The 16016-nt window shown below is 39.7% G+C and overlaps 1 long non-coding RNA gene across 1 annotated transcript; it reads left to right on the plus strand.

The window, feature by feature from the left end:
• The first annotated feature begins 1726 nt into the window (after positions 1 to 1726).
• Positions 1727 to 11442, plus strand: LOC121108554. Its single transcript, XR_005843144.1, has 5 exons — positions 1727 to 2257; positions 2515 to 2689; positions 3781 to 3899; positions 10099 to 10218; positions 11219 to 11442. It is a non-coding gene; the product is annotated as an uncharacterized LOC121108554 (long non-coding RNA).
• Positions 11443 to 16016: the final 4574 nt, after the last annotated feature.

A 16016-nucleotide genomic window follows, 5' to 3' on the forward strand; every position in this document is an offset into this window, starting at 1 on the left:
TCTATAACAGCTATTGCTGAGTTTGAAACAGACTCTTCAGAAGGCTGAACATGGCCTCTTCTCACTACTGCAACCAATGGACTCATCAGGAATTAGAAAAGTAGTGCTTTCTTTGCTTTTGATTCCTTTTTTAATATCTCATTGTTACCACAGATGTAACTTTCCTTTCTGAAGACCCAGAAGACCAGTACATCTGGGCTAGCCTTGCAGAGATCTGCAGTCTTGCAGATCTAGCCTTGCAGTCTTAAGAGATCTTGAGAAGGAGACCAGAGCATGCTTGTATAATGGTCTCCTGAAGCAGGTAGGAAGCCCTGACTCAGCTGACTAATCAGTAAGAAGTCTGTTGACAGATTTGAAGACAAATTGACTGAACTATTGAAAGAATATGTCACAGATCACAATGACCGATGCAGAACAGCCTTTTAATTATTTGAACACTAGTTTCCAGTTCAGAGTAAGTCAAAGAAGCTGTGTCATGGTGTTTAGCATGATAACAAGATCTTCCTGCTATCCCTTCTTCTAGCAGAAATGTTCATGTTGGTTTAGATGGAAATAAACCTGCACACCTGGATATTAACTCTGGTTTCCTCATTCTTGTTTCCTTCCCCTGTGTATTTTGGGCTCTTTCCTGTCTTCTCCTACCAAAGCCATGGCCAGCCCTTGGTCCCCATTTTGAAACACACTTTAAATGAACTTTTGGCTTGGATGAATTTTTTTTTAGAAGTGGAAGACAGCCCCTGTGGCTCTCCTTACTGGGCAAGGAGGTGTCCCCATGGGCTGTTTGCTTAGGCCTGAAGCTAGCTTCAGGCTCAAAGGACAGTGCTGAGAAAGTTGTAGAGGTCCAAGTCTCCCAGTCTGCTGCTGGCTATCACAAACCCCAGCTGCTGGTAAAACCCCATTTCTCAGATTTTAACAGGCCACATTATCTTCCCCTATTTCAGCTGGCACCAAACTGAATCAGTTTGTCCATTGCCAGGCTTGTCTGAAACTCCTACATAAATTCCAGGTTTTAACCCACAGTTCTCAGTATTTTTGGTCCCTTTGACCTTCAAACGGATTACATGATATTTTAATAGTCAGAACTATTGGCAAACACTTCTCAAATACTAATTACCTTCAGAGGGATGAAATTTTAATTTCACCATTAAAACCTGATCTGATTTCAGAGCTGGCCCTGCTCTGAGCAGAGATTTGGGGCTGAGGACACTCAGTCTCTCTTCTAAACTGAGAAGTGCCATGGAAAAACAAACAAACAAAAAACTCCCCCAAATTAGTGCAGAACTTCTACCCTCGTTGAGTTTGAGCTGCAAGTACTGATGAGTATATAAACCAGACATTCTGTTATCATAGAATCATAGAATGGCCCGGGTTGAAAAGGACCACTGTTCATAAATACATTTTAGTGAGTCTGTACAGGACAGCCCTGCCGGTCTAGAACTACTTGTATGCAGTTTCTGTGTTGTTTTTTTAAATGGAACTCAGCACAAGGAAACCTCAGATTACATATCTATTCAAAGCACATTGTCTTTATGTTTGTAAAGAAAATTTTGCGACACAAATTGGAATTTCATTGTTTTGTTTCCACAAGACAAGATGAAATGCTATTTTTTTTTCACTCCTTTAGCCCACTCGCCCTTAGATTTTTGTCCCTGAGAGGCAAGGGCAGTTAGTTTATCTCTGTGGACTGAGTAAGGAAAGGAAGTGTGTGATGGGGTTGGTGGCATATTGCAGAGAGGCAGAGATGAGGCTGTTAACAAACTCAGATTGCTAGGGAATCACCACATCCCTGAAGTTATTGTCCAAGTGTTCTGACACTGAATGGCCTATCCATAAATTGCAGAGTGCAGTATTTATACACGTTTTTATGAGGAACGTGAATGTCACCTTAAGTGGATGTTGCAATGCTGCTGCTCCTTCAAAAACCATCTTCCTGACCTAGTTCTCCTTGCTGCTTTTCTTTGGGAGGCAACTGTCACGTGTTTCAGGGTGCTGCCAGTTGCTGTGATGGACGTCTTGCTCCCTCCTAAATGCTGGTTCTGTGTTGGGAGGCAGCAACTGTGCAGAGCCAGGGTGTACCAGTGGATGAGTCACTGTGCCTCATGTGTTTTCTCTGCTTTTCTTCTGCCGGAGTGTGCTGTAGCCCTGGGTTTGCCCCATGCAGCATAAGGCATTACAAAGACTTTTTCTCATAGTCAGTTTTGTGTGTGCCATGGTGACAGTGAAGACTCTACTGAGCTGAAGTATTGAACTGTGGTCTGTAAGTACTTGAAAACCATTTACGTTAGGAAATACCTGACAGCTTTGAATTAATTGCTATGGACGAAAATTATTCAGGGTGTCATTCTGAATGTAATGTTGTAGGTTTATATTACTCAAACTTCTGGGAACATACTGACTTCAAGCTGCAAGACTGCTTAAACCCTTTCAGATAATGCCTCTTGTTCTTTAAAATGCGAAACTAATATTGAAGTGCCCTGGGCAGCCTGGTTCATCATATTCCTGTGCTTGCAACAGGTGCCCTCTTTATGGCCGAAGACCCCCATGATGGCCCACATCCACATCCCATCCTGAGAATTCTGATTATCTGGTAGCCGTGGCACGAATGGCAAGAGAACAGGATGCATGTTGGGATGCTAGCATGCTAGCAGCTAGCTGCATGCAACCATCTTTTATAGACAAAAGTATCCTGGTAAGATGAACACTGCTCAACAGTGCATGCTTATCTCTAACAAACTACTCTCTGATTTTGGGATGGAGTGCAGAGTACTTGGGAGCTTGCAGGGAGATGTGACATTATTTGTTCTCTTTAGGTAATGCTGTCCTGTGCACTTTTGCAGGTGTTTCCAGTTGACGGTTTTGCCATCAAATAGATCGAATTATCCTCTGAAAAGAAAAAAAAATCTGCATAGATTGATTTATTGTACATTTTTTCGATAGAATTTTTTATTTCCTTTTCACACAGCGATAGGCCAAAATAAATACACATGCACATACCCTCTCTCCTTATAGATAGATAGGAAAGGGCTTGGAGGCTTCAAAGCAGAGGCATTGCCCTACGAGAAAATAAAAATAATAACCCCAGAGTACAGAACATGTAGGATTCCAACATCAGTGCTTGTTTTCTTCTGATAACTTTTAAGAATAGTGTTCAAGATTGAAAACATCCATCACAGATGTTAAATTATCTTATATGTTTCACTTTGAAATGTTAGCAGAGCAATTACAATTTCTAGGTAAGTAGTTAGTGACCGTATATTTTCTAGTCTCTGCGGAAAGGTAATTAAGCTGTTCAAATCTCAGCTGGGAAAAGCACTGTGCAGAAAACTCCTGTGTTTCCTTTTCCCCTCTGATGCCCTCCCCCGCCCTCTCCTTTTGCCCACTCTTCAGCTCTTCAACTCTAATCCACCCTCACTTTTCCTGCTGCTCATTAAGAAAATTAAAAATTTCTGTTTGTATAAGTTACTGAATTTGTACTTTAAATTTAGAGTGAAATTTTTGAAATGAAAAACACTGATATCCTTTACCTCTTCTTACAACTGTCATTAGTATCACTGACTTATGAACCACTATAGGATTATCCTGTTTTCATCTTTATTCCTCCTTCTGCTTGCTCAGTAAAGATGTGAATTTATCTTACTTCCTAGTGTCACATACTGCTATGAAAGCATCATTCTACTATGGTGCTGTCACTTGCAAAAGCTTTTCTGTTCCCCTCATGTTCCCACTGTTCCCATAAAGCACGTTTCTGATCTTATGGATCTTATTTGCATTTTTTTTCAGCTTTCCAGCCCAGCCCAGAGAGCTATGCTTTGACTGTGGTCCTGCTGTTCATGGACCATGTATACCTGGCTGAGGAGAGGGCTCCTGAAGAGGAAAGTTCATTTGGAGGTGGTCTGCAGGTGAGTTTTTCCTGTGAATAGAAACCAAAATTTGACAGTAAATTCATGTCAGGTAAAGCAAATATTTTTCTCTGCCTCAGCAGATAATATTTCTTTATTTTTCTTTAGCAATATAAGAACATAAAACTTTGATACATCTCTAAACAAAGCACTTATTTGAAGTCAAAGTTCATTTAGAGAACATTGAAATTAAACATTTACCATTCAAGAATTAATTATCTGAGCTAGAACAATTAAATGAAGTCAAACTATGTGTTTTTGAACATTTTGCAGAGTATGAGTATGTATTTTACAATCCTACAGAAGTCCCTTCTCCTTTCCTGCTTATTGAGAAGAAATGTTATGGTTCTCATTTTACAGAGGAAAAGTCAGGTCAGAGAGATCATGAGGGTCTAGTCCCAAGTCCTTTCTTCTCTCTCTCATATATTCATGCTGGTTCTTCACCAGATCTGTAATTCTGACCTCTGTGAAACATTCTTGGGTGTCCTGCATGGCCAAGGGCATCCCTAGTTCAGCACCAGCACAGCTGCAACATTGCCATCCAGGACATCATAGAATCATGATTGTATCATTAGAGCTGAAAGGGATCCTAAAAGGTCATCTAGTCCAATCTCCCTGCAATGAATAGGAATGCCTAAAGCTACATCAGGTTGCGTAGAGCCTGGTCCAGCTTACCTGGAAGGCCTTGCACTGGACCCTGTTGAACCTCATGAGGTTCTCCTTGGTCCACTTCTCTAGCCTGTCTAGGTCTCTCATAATGGCATCCCATTCCTTAAGTGTGTTGACTGAACCACACAGCATGGTGTCATCAACAAACTTGCTGGTGGTGCTCTTGATCCCACTTCTGATGTGACAGTGTGAAGCTGAGCATTAGGGCAGGATACAGAGAAATAGGATGAATTAATGCCATGGTTATTTAGTTAGTGAAGTTGTCTGGCAGAAAGTAAAATATGCAAGGAAGAGCAAACCTGTGGTTTGAAGATGCTCTTCTGGAGGGAAAAGTCAGCAATCAGGAGGTGAATGAGTCTGAGGTTAGAGCACAGGTGGTTTTGAAGATGAGACACTTGTCCTGGAATCGTTGGGCACAGACTAGTCTATGGAGGTAGTTTGACAAAAATAAGTAGCTGGGGAACAATCTTTCCAGCAGTGTTATGAGAGCTGAAGGTGAGATATGGTTTCAATTAGCAAATCTGGAAAAAGCCATTGCTATCTTCAAAAGAGGGGCTGGAAAATGGTGCAGTTTGGTCATCTCATGGCTGCACAAATGATGAAGGCAGTGTCATAGACAGGTTGGGTGGTGCAGGCAGCTTAAAGATGTTGAAGTGCTCTGCATATGTGGGCTGAGCATTATCTCTGGGTTGGACATGGGGCTCTTGGCTATGCGAAGTGTTAATCATGCATGACAACAGACACATCTGGGAGTGAGGAGGCTTGAGAGAACAAATAAGAGCTTGAGTGCCAAAAATAAGCTTCAGCTGACCACTGGTTATCACAGGAGGAATCAGAGAATGTTTGACTAAAACGGAGCTTTAACAGACACTTCACTTTGACAGGAGTCCTAAATTAATGGTGAGCAATGAATGGAGATACACACTGCAATGAGTCTATTTACAAGCCTCAGACAAAACAACCATTCATTTTTCTCATTTCCTCTGCCTTTCTACCTCCTTATTTGTGTGGAACTCCAAATGGAAATGTCAAACACTGGTTTTCTAATGCTTCCAAGAGAGATAAAAAAGAAAAACTACCGAAATTAGCTTTGTTAATATACTTGGCATGATATTCCAGATAGATTTCTAGACCAGAAAGTGATTTTGATCTAGATATTTGGATACCTACCAGACATCTGGACTTCCTGAAGTCAGCTCAGTTTTACTCCATCTGTATTTTTTGTTTTTCCTATCATACTATCAAAAGTACCACAAAAATACTAAAGCACAGAAGGAACAAGCTTACAGGGAAATTTTCCAGGAATTAAATATATGCATTTGGCTAGGTGTGGTTAAGGAAGTGTGATGAGGATTATCTTCTAGGCATGCTGTCCCTTCAGAATGAAAGTGAAACATCTGTGGGGCAAAACCAGTATGTAATTAGAAGTAATGGAGTCCTGCTAAGGCTCAAGCTGTGGCTCCTGGTTCCACTCTGGTTCCTAAAGCGTTTGCTTGTGGTCTGTGGAGAGCTGACAGGATATGTCTGAACTTTTTTTTTTTTTTTTCCAATCTATTTCTTGTCTGGGAAGAGCAGCTGGAAATTTTCTTTTTACATTCATTATAAGCTGCAGCTACACAAGAAGATCAACTAGATCAGTTGTGACTGCAAGTTATAGTCATCAGCACTTCGTATCTGCCTAGTAATAATGGAGCAATTTCATGAGGAAGAGTACAGTAAGAGGACAATAATAGGAAGACGACTGGCATCAGCAAAATGGATATCCACACAGACAGGTTAAAAAAAAAAAAAAAGGGAAAGATGTATACAGAGAAGGAAGGACAACAGGCTGTGGAGACTGTGTCATGCAAAGGCATCCCAGAGTCTGGTGCTCTGATATGCTCTGATGTGCAAGGAAGAAAATAGGGTGTTGCTGGACATGTGGATTGAGATACTGAAAGGAAAAATCCCAGTCAGATCTATTGACAGGTGTCGACGGTTTAAGGGCTGGTCCGGCCCGGTTCCGTGACTAGTGGGGTTGAAGGATTTCAAAAAATCTGTGCCTCCAGGAAGGGAAACAGGGGACCCCAAAATAATTAAAAACAGCGGCAACGATCTGAGGAGAAACAAACTAATTTACTAAATATAGATAACACTAAATGTAAGATAACACACAATAATACAATATAAATCAAAAATAATTGAGAGAAAGATTGTCCAAGTGCCAAAGGCCTTACGCTAATACTGAAGCCTTGCATGCAGTCGGGCGCAGCAGTAGCGAGCCGATCCGACAGGGAACACGGCGAGACGAGAAGAGGGACAAGTCAGATGACCTGCGCCCTTATATCTGTTCCCTTGAGCAGGAATGATAACAGTACTCGAAAAGGCTCTTGGGGAACGTAGTTCTTCTTCTCTTCCAGACAGGTACCTGGAACTAAAGCATTTGCTCTTTAACTCCCAGTACACTGCGTGATGTTGTGATGTGGAATACTGATAACCAAAAATCATAAAACCATGACAGCAGGCCAAGGAACATGTGTTATTTTCAACAAGCAAACAGGAAATCTTTCTGATGTTACATAGCCAAATGGAGAAAGGGTAGTGGAGACTGAATTTGGGTAGTGGACAAGAAGGGGGAATAAGAAAGATTAGGGCTCTGATTTGTCATTGTTCATTGATCAATGATCATGGTTATCATTGATCATGATGAAGAATTTGTGACTTTACCCTTGTGACTTCTGCTGTTTTTCACATACTTCCAAGTACTCTTTTCTTGAGTGTCTCTGGAGATTTTGGCATTCTGTTTCTCAAAGCAGAGTGTGGGTTACTGATTTTGTCAGACATCAACAGGACAGTTGAATAGTAAAGAATTTCTTTCTGAATTAGATTAAAAAGAAATGTGAGATAACATTATGCTAATGTTTACCCCAAACTGTTTATATATTGATTTTATAAAGTTTATTCATATCAGATTTATTTTTATCGGTGAAATTCATCACATGCTAGTTGTATGGTCTTGCAAATGATTCCTGCTCTCCGTTATAAGAACCATGTTGAACAGAGACTATAATCCCTGACTGGCCAAAGCTGAATCAATACTTCTTCTACTTCTCTAAATTTGCTGATCCAATGAAATCCTTATAATAATCCAATATCAAAGAAACTATTTGTAGTTGTTTTTCAGTAGATATAAAGGCAGTGAAGTAGGCGTAAACTCACAGAGAAAGGCCAATATAGCCTGCATGTAGAGCTAGAACTTTTCTCAAAAGGGAAAAGAAGGAATTCAAAAAACGTATGGTTCCTGTGGCCAGCAGCTGAACGTGCTTTTTTGCCAGCTTGGTTTTTCAATGGTTGCCTGAAATACATACTTTATATCTGGTTTGTGTGTTTCTTCATGTATTTATGGTACTATACAAATTTGGGGGACAAGGGTTCCTCTCTGTATGTGCTAATTATGTGTTCCTTTCAGGTTGTAATTGGGACCTTGGCTTCTTTTGTGGAACACTGTGTGCTTTGTGACTTTTTCTAATGCTTCGGTTTTTCCATTTTACAGTGGTCATAACTTGTGTAAGACTTTGTTATTCATAGACCAAGTAGAATGGGGATCATACAAAATCCCTGTCATCTTGATGATGTAATTGCTCAACTGAAGAAGCGTTACTCATGGCATTACATACAGACAGAGGTCTACAGCATATCAAAGGTTTTGACAGTGCATATTCACAATCTGATACTGAAGTGGATTCAGCTGCTTTCTGCATTCCACTTGAGCTCAGAGAAAAACATTTTAGGTGAACAAAGATAGCGGTCAGATCTATGTCAGCACCACAGACCTAGAACAAAGCTGCATTTTTCTTTTTTTCCCTGTGAAACAAAGAAAGGAAAGGAAAGGATGCTATGAGCACTAGGACATGCCTCTTGAGTGCGTATGTGAAGGGGGTATGAGAGTTTGACTAAAATTTTCAGGGGTTTGGAAAGCTTTGTGTGAAAATGCAAAGCATGCCTTTGGGAATATGAAGGCAGACTTGCTGGTACAGACTTCGCTGAAGTATATACTAATAAGCTGAAAATAATTCTGAAGCGGGCAGAAATTATTGAAATTTTGAAATTTTAACTCCTGTATAAATGAAAATACAGATAGTCAGTATAGGAATTATCACAATGCCAAGACTACACTTGGAATGGTGGAGGAGCAGAGATAATTCAGTAATTCTGAAGATCAGAAAAATAAAAGAAAGGAAATGAGATGTTGCCTAAAGTCTTTTAATTATCTATGATCATATATATGTCTGAAATGCCATACTTAAAACACCGTCAAGAATTAGAAATAAAAATACGATAATCAAAAATTTCCCTGAAATTCCACCTCCTTTTAAATATATTTACCCAGCCCTCAAGTAGTAGTTCTGATATTTTACATTGCCTCAAGTAATTTGGTTCATTCATTGGACATGAATCTTTCATCGTAATTACAGAACTTCCCCACAACCACCCCCACCACATCCCATTTGTTGGTAAGAGCCAGGATGAAAAGTATAATGTGGTATTATTTTTAACTCTTTTAATCTGACATGGCTCGTGTATATTTGCATATATGCATGTTCACATTTATATGGATTTATTTATCTACAGAAGTAAATGTATGCTACTAATATTTTGAAGCAATCAACCAAAATGCAACTGTGATAGCAGCAATTCTCTTATGAAGTGAAGCCTGTTGAATGGTTACTGCAAGATATTTTTAATGTGGGGTGTAACGGATGAACTGTAAAGTTTTTGAACTGTATATAGGGAAATGATTAGCTCTACAAAAACCTCAGTTTTCAGTTAGTATGTAGATGTCACAGTGGGCACTGAAATTTCTTCTTAAAGTATTTCCTAAACCTGTCAGTTTGCTGTCTAATCCCAGAGGTTTGCAATATCAGTACAAATCAAAGCTAACACCCATAATTTTTCCCGAGCTCCTAACAGCTGTATCCAGACATAGAGCTGGGCTCTTTAACTGGGCTTAGAAAGAAATTAGTTACACAACCTCAAAACATTTTGAAATGTCTTGCTCATCTAAATTCCCCTAGCATCTCACTTTTTAATCAAAAGTTTCCTAGATGCCTTATGTTTCACTTCTTTTCATCCACAGCATGCCAGAACTTTAGCAGAGCAGAGAAGTTTAAACCTGAGCAGATATTCAAGCATACTGGAACAAAGAGCTAGGTGTCTGCCAACAGGAGAGCTCAATGCTAAAGGTGTTCACAGGGCACACCTAACTTGAATCAAAAGGATAACATTATGCTGTCATTAAGTGTTGTAGCAAGCAATTCAGTCTAGAAGACAGTAGGAAAATGATGGATGGAGCTGTGCAAGGGAAGGAGGATATGGCTAACAGACAGAAGGAAAGGCAATGGGACTCCTGTCTCTGCTCTCAGAATAGTCTGTGCATTTCTAATTGAATTACTAGATGAAGTAGTGAGGCAGTGATGGGTCATCAGCTTCATAGCAGAGCAGCCTGACTACATGATCACAGAGTAAAGTTGCCTGCCCTGGTTTCTTTCAGGGGTGATAGTATTGCTCCATACTACAACTGATTTGCTAGTTTCAGTATGAAGAAATGAAAAGTGTGTGGCTTGTTGATTGGACTAGGTGGAAGTATTGTGTCAGTACTCCTCGTGTAAAGGTAAGAATTGGTTTCATATTTTCTGTTGTCTAGCATGAGGCCACCACCATTCTGAAAGAAAAACACTCTGACAGTACTGGTGTAGGCACCTTACTTTTAGACATGAGAAAGCAGTGCATGGTGGGATTAGGCCAGCTGGTCAACTCTGGGAAGCTATGAGGAATGAGACAGTTGCCTACGTGCCAAGGTGAGGTATTTTGGACTCCCTTTTGACATGCCACCATCTTATACGGGTGCAGAGACAGGTGTGTGCTGGCAACTGCTCTTCAGCATGGATGTACCACAGGCATAGCTATAAGTTGCCTAACAGCTACTAGAACAATGCCAAATGCGCTAAATGGAAAGAGCTGAGAAAAGAAATCAGCGATCACCTAAACTGAAATCCTCAAACTGACTTCATTTGAGCCAGGTTCAAGTCAACTTTCTTCTTGGATTCCAAGGTTGCCACCACTTTTCATAGGAGAGCTCTAATGCTTAAGGATATCTTTCCATGAAAACTTATTTCGTTTCTTCCATTCTCAGCTATATTCTTTTGAGAATGGAGCTGGTGGCTTAGAGGTCAGATTAACACTGGGGTGGGGAGTGGGGGTGAGGTGGAGGGTATCTGTCCTTTGCAACTATTTTTTAGTTTAAATATAGCAGCTGGAAAGTCAAGTTGAAGTGACCAGCCAGCTGTCTTCAAGGCAGTTAACATTCACTGCTCAGAAATTAAGACTTCCTTCCTAGATGCTTGTTCCTCTCCACTGTAAAGAGATGGATAAGATACATGGATCTTGTTTTACTGAAACAACACTGGGTGTAGAGGCTAGACATACCAAAATTTGCAGACCATGCCTGCTGATTTGTAGCTTACAATGTGACATCTACCCACCACTGAAAATACTTTTTAAAGGGAAGTCAGCATGTCTGTAAATGGGTCAATTTGGCAAAAGATGCATGTAGAAGGCTTCTGGTTTTTGTTTTCACTGTGCTTTAATTTTTTTTTTTCCCTGCCCACCAGTGGACAACGTTCATGTGTAAATAGCAGTCACTCTCAGCCTGTATCTTCAGTGGCAATACATATAGAATGACACTGTTCTAAGGTGCTTCTTCAAGCTAAGCTGGAGGAAATGAGTATGAATAATCCCTCTCTTTTCATGCAGAAAACAAGACTTTGTGGCTAAAAGATGAATGAAAAGAGTGGTTGCACACTGTACTCTGAATAAATAACATCTAATTACTGAACCTTGGAGGATCCTTTGGGCTTTGTAAAAAGTTTTCCAGAGAAACTCGAGTCTTTTCATCAGTCTTGAAGGGTTCTCGAAATTGGCCTGTGTCAACATAAAGGAACACTCTCAGCTTCAACAGCACTGTAGAGTAGCCCAGGTATCTCTGATGATCTCCACATGATGTCCAGCAACCTTCTCATATACCCTAAAAGAGAACTAGCTTGATGGGAATATCAGACATTTTGGCCAATTAACAGTTGGTTTCTTTAGAAATATATTGGGAAAATCCAGTGAGAGAGAATTCATAGAACAAACAGGCTAATTCATTTGGACAGATCTTTCCACAAGTGGATTTTGTTTTTCAATATTTCTAAACCTATTTGTCTTCAAAATATAAGTTTTTGTTTTATGCTACTGGATATATGGAAAATCTTTGCTTCTTACTGCAGGAAAGGTGCATTTATCAAATCAGGCTTTAATTCCAGGTACAACATAACAAATAGGATGTTCAATTGTTTTACATGCACAGAGTTGGCACTCATTTACAAGACGTAACTGCAAGAGAAAATGAATACTAGCTGGAACCAGGGACAAATGCAATTTTAATTCATCTTGGAGGTTTCTTGAATATTTTGTACAGTCAGAGCATGGGTCTGCAACCTCAGATTCACAGAAATATGTGGGCTGTGGGCTGTGCACTGAGCATCTCACCTGCCAGTGAAAGGTCCACGTTTTCAAATTTGCCTTGTAGTCTTAAAATGCAGAAAACCCCTTCACTGAACTTTAAAAGCTTCCTAGCTCATTGGTGTCATTAATTCTAAGTTGCAATCAGAATTAGTGACTGGCATATTTGTAAATCCTGCTAGATACTCCTGGCATCTTCAGACAACAAAACGCACTTGAAAGCCTGTCTTTGATTCTTCCCAGAAGATCTTGGTTATGAAGGTTGACAGATCACTTAGGACCACTGTGGGCATTTTGAGTTTTATGTGAATTTTGTAAAAACTTCAGGAAGTCTTGGTTTTGACACTCTTCTGTTTGCTCCTGTTTTGCTATAAAGTACTACACAGTGCATAATTTGCAGCTACAAAAGTTTGAGCAAGAGGAGCTAAACCCTGCCTAATCAGTGGCCTTACTTACATAAACCATTAGACCTCCTTGAAGCCTGAACTTGGTCTTTGAATTCTGCTCCAGTCTTACCTTTAACACTAGCAGGTGTCGTGCCTATAGGTACACCACTGCTAATGGACAAACACTTATGGTACTTGTTATTTAATATTACTAGACATCAAGCTGTTTTCAGGTAAATCACTGAGCTACAGAAGGATCCCGAAGAATACAGGGGAACAGAAGTTCTAACAGTTATTTACAACAAATCCACACACTTTTTTTCCCAGGTAGTTTAATTTTACAGGCTGATATCCACCACTTGAAGTCTGTCTCTCCACCATACCTTTCTGGGTGAAAAAAGTTCCTCCACAGAGAGGTCCAAATTCCAACACCAGGTATGATCACCACGCTGTTATGCATGTCTTGTTCCTCTGACATTTAACTCTCATTTTTCTGATGAGTCTCAGAAGAAAGACACAGGATAAAGTTGCAGAGCCTGGGCAGAAGCAAACCATGCCATTGTCCATTCCGAATTACCTCCACTGTACATATCCCTCAAAGCTAGCCATAAATGCTGAAGCCACTTCTGGGAATGATGGAGGACTCAAAGGATGACCAAACAAGCAGCAGTAAAGTTAGGAGAACTGGGGAAGTATTGCACATGAAGGAGGCATGTGATAAAGAAAAGATGAGGCCGTGGCTTCATGTTCTGGAAGAGTTTCAACTTTCCACGCTTCAGCAAGGCAGAGTGCCAGAGCCCCACAGGTGTTTGCTCTGTGCAGCTGACGAGGAGGGGTTGGAGTGGCTCAGAGACCGCCACAGAGCTACAAAAGATCTTGGCCCTTACGTGCACCTTTGAATTGTTATTATATTAATATTCTTTCTTAACATTGTCAGATAAACCAACAGTTTTCCCATGAGAAATTCTGTGTCTTTTACTTCACTGTAATCTGGCCAGTACTGTTGCTGTTGGAAAGGTTAATAAAGGAAGTGAGCTATCCAAAGAGCTCTGGCAATATATATACACATATTACTGGTCCACCACATGGATTTGTTTTTTAATCTTCAGGGTGTCAGGAAATACTAATGCATCAGAAAATGGATGTGACCATTGCCATAAATTGCTAGAATTAAGTAAGAGTTATACAAAGGTTGCTTTTAACTGAAGTGTGCTTTTCAGATCACGATTTGGATGCAGATAAGACATATTCATTGCTCTCTTTCCCTCCTAGTCTCTCTTTTATTCTTTATTTGTTTGCTTATTTGTTTGAAACATCTTTCTTTCCTTCCCTGTTGCTCAAAGATGCTCCACTTGCACAAGCAGAGTTTCATATTTTAAATGACAGAGATGGAAAAATGTTTCCCAGCCTAAGGCTGAAGCCCAGGCCCTGGGAATAAATCATAGAGCTAACAATAGTGTTTTAGGGATTTGAGAGCTGAGACTTTTAAACAAGCTTTCATGGAATGGAGTTCTACTGGTTCATTGACTCATCTAAAATTAAACAGAGAGTTTCAAATAAAAACTACTGTGTTAGTAAAACCCAGTGAGAACTGAGAAAATATGCAGGTTGAATAGGATTACTCTAATAAATGTTTCTAGTGTTAATTCTCCAGAACGCTCCATATTTTCAGCTAGCTAGATGACTTAGAACAAGCCTGAGCTCCCAAGTCTCATTATCTGTGGGAGCGCATGGAAGGAATTCTTAAGTCTCAAGTACAGCTGGCCTCAGTCAGAAGTCTATTTTCAAAACAGGGCTCAGAAAATCTATTCATGATGTTTCAGTTTTGAATTCTGGAAAAATCCATTGTTGAAATTATTGTCAAAAAAAAAGCGCAAGTTTCTGTTTTCAGTTTGGGATATCTAAGTTTTGGGTTAATTTTGAAAACATCCAGTTTTAAATCTTTGATGCAAAGCCAGTAGTCAGATTTTTACCTGCTGCAAGTTTTGAATGATACAGTGAAAGAAGCAGAATGTTTCTCCTATTATGAGTACAGAGGAGAAATCAGGCCCTAATCTGCACTGATATGTACACGTATGAACTGATGCAAGAAACTGAACATTTAGGCTGTATATTTTCCAGAGCACTGACATCCACTTAACACATGCTTTCAGGACTCTGTAGTCCCTAACTCTTTCTAAGGATTCCTCCTGTATCTCATCTTACATTTTTCTTCTATGGCATTTTTGACAGGGAATATGTCATATCTATGTTTGGAAAGAGTTTTATAAATTTACAGCACTATATAAATCTTTTATAATAGTCCAAATGTAAACCTTAACCAGCTACAGTAACACAAATGGAAAATTCTTTGTTCATTTCTCAATGACTAAGTACTGCCTTTGGTGTTATATTTATAGGAAGTTTCTTTTTGTGTATTTTATTGTAAATGCAATTCTTAGAGTTGGAGTTAGGAAAAACAGCAATTCAATACAAATCTTTTACTTTACTTGAAGGGCAAAGAACTTTTCATAGTTATGATGCATTCTTCAAGCAGACAGTAGGCAAGGAGGGCCTTTAACATTATGTATGGGGCAATAAGAAGTATTTTGTCTGTTCTGGAGTACATGGCACCTACTTCCATACCCACTGTAATTTTTTTACGGAATCCCTGCATTTTCCAAGCCTCCTCACTTCGTGAGTTTTCTCAGCATCTAATTTCTGACAATTGTTTAAGCTGCAGACCAGGATACCCTCCTGCCAGGAGAGTCTGAGCCAGTGTATCTGACTTTGCTTTGAGAAATCAGAAAAGGTGTCTTTGGCTACTGTCTTTATATGGCAGCCCTTCCCTCCAGAAAGTGCATCCCTGCACATTGTTCTACTATAGGTCAGGCAAGAGAAGTTACACTACTGTGTGGAAGTCTGCTTCTTCCTATAGCCAAAAAGGATGCTGTACTTAGCCTCAGGTGGCTCTGAATGTGAATAGCCAGATTTTACATTTTTCTTGCCTCAATTTTGTACAGGCTTGTGCAGGGTATGATGTAGTGGAAATCACATACAATAAATCAAGATAAATTCCTTTGTAAAACCAACATGCAGACATACATCTCTTCCTGCTTTGTTGCTGAGGTTCCTATTGAGGTTTCCTGCTTATAATTTATTTCACATAAGCTGATTAAAAAGTCATTAAAAAACAATCAAATATTTCCATAGCTGGAACAGGATTACAAAGATGGAGCAATTATTCATTTGCCATCTTGCTGTGTTAAGAGAACAGCTGCTGCCACCACTCTTCTAACACTGCTGATCATTCTTGCCCAAGCTTATCTTCACTGAAAATAAATGTTTTGCTTTTCATGTCAAGATGACTAACTGAGCTTGTTTGAGACAATGTGCATGTTGTTCTTGCTTATCTATATACATAAATTCATTAGATTCTAGAAATACTGCTTAGAAGAGATCTCCAGAGACCATCCAATTCAGACTCCTGCTGAAAATGAGAGTATTGCCCAACAGAAGACAAGGTCAGCCATGGATTTAT

This window comes from Gallus gallus, chromosome Z, assembly GCF_016699485.2.
Source record: "Gallus gallus isolate bGalGal1 chromosome Z, bGalGal1.mat.broiler.GRCg7b, whole genome shotgun sequence".
In the NCBI taxonomy this organism is placed as follows: Eukaryota; Metazoa; Chordata; class Aves; order Galliformes; family Phasianidae; genus Gallus; species Gallus gallus.